Consider the following 724-nt stretch of genomic DNA (forward strand, 5'->3'; position numbering starts at 1 on the left):
CAGCCAATTCGTAGAACAGCTTTGGATCAGCTTCCTGCTCTGGGCAGCAATAACCACACAGCACGTTTCAAAGAGAGCACTTCTGGGGGGAAAACCCAGTGTGTGGGGCCACAGGTCTGTAACAGCACCCACCAACAGCAGGTGGGTGTCACAGAGCTGTGGATGCTGCCAGGCGAGGGCAACACACAGCAGTACCCAAGTAATCTGATTTAGCCACATTTCTTACCACATCCGACACCTGCAGCAGCCTTTGGCCTACAGAGAACAAAGCAGCACATCACCCCGTTCAGTTCTTGCCTGGTCAGAACCCCCGTCAGCCTGGATTGTGATTTTTCTTTCTACTTCCTTTCATTTTTTGGTTCCTGCAGCAGTCACTTCCCTTCAGTTCTGACAAACACCTTCCAGTCTGGGATGCCTGTGTGGAGACTCTTTGCTAGGATGAAGAGCAGATATATGAGAGACTTGGAGAAAAGCATATTTGAGATTGGGAAAATTCCAGCAGAGCTGCTCTGCTATTATTATTCTCCTTTTAAAATGGATCATAATATCAGCAACAACATCTTCACCTGCATCCTCTCCCAGTGTCTCATTCTGGAAATCAAAACTAAGAGCTTGCTAGCAAAGAAAATGCAATCATTGGGCCATGTCTCAGAAAGAACACTTACAGAGGGAGCGTAGGAGGAACAGGGCTCAGTCATTAAATAATCTGTTTATTGTTACGGCT

Source organism: Psittacula echo (genome assembly GCF_963264785.1).
Source record: "Psittacula echo genome assembly, chromosome: 22".
Taxonomy (NCBI): domain Eukaryota; kingdom Metazoa; phylum Chordata; class Aves; order Psittaciformes; family Psittacidae; genus Psittacula; species Psittacula echo.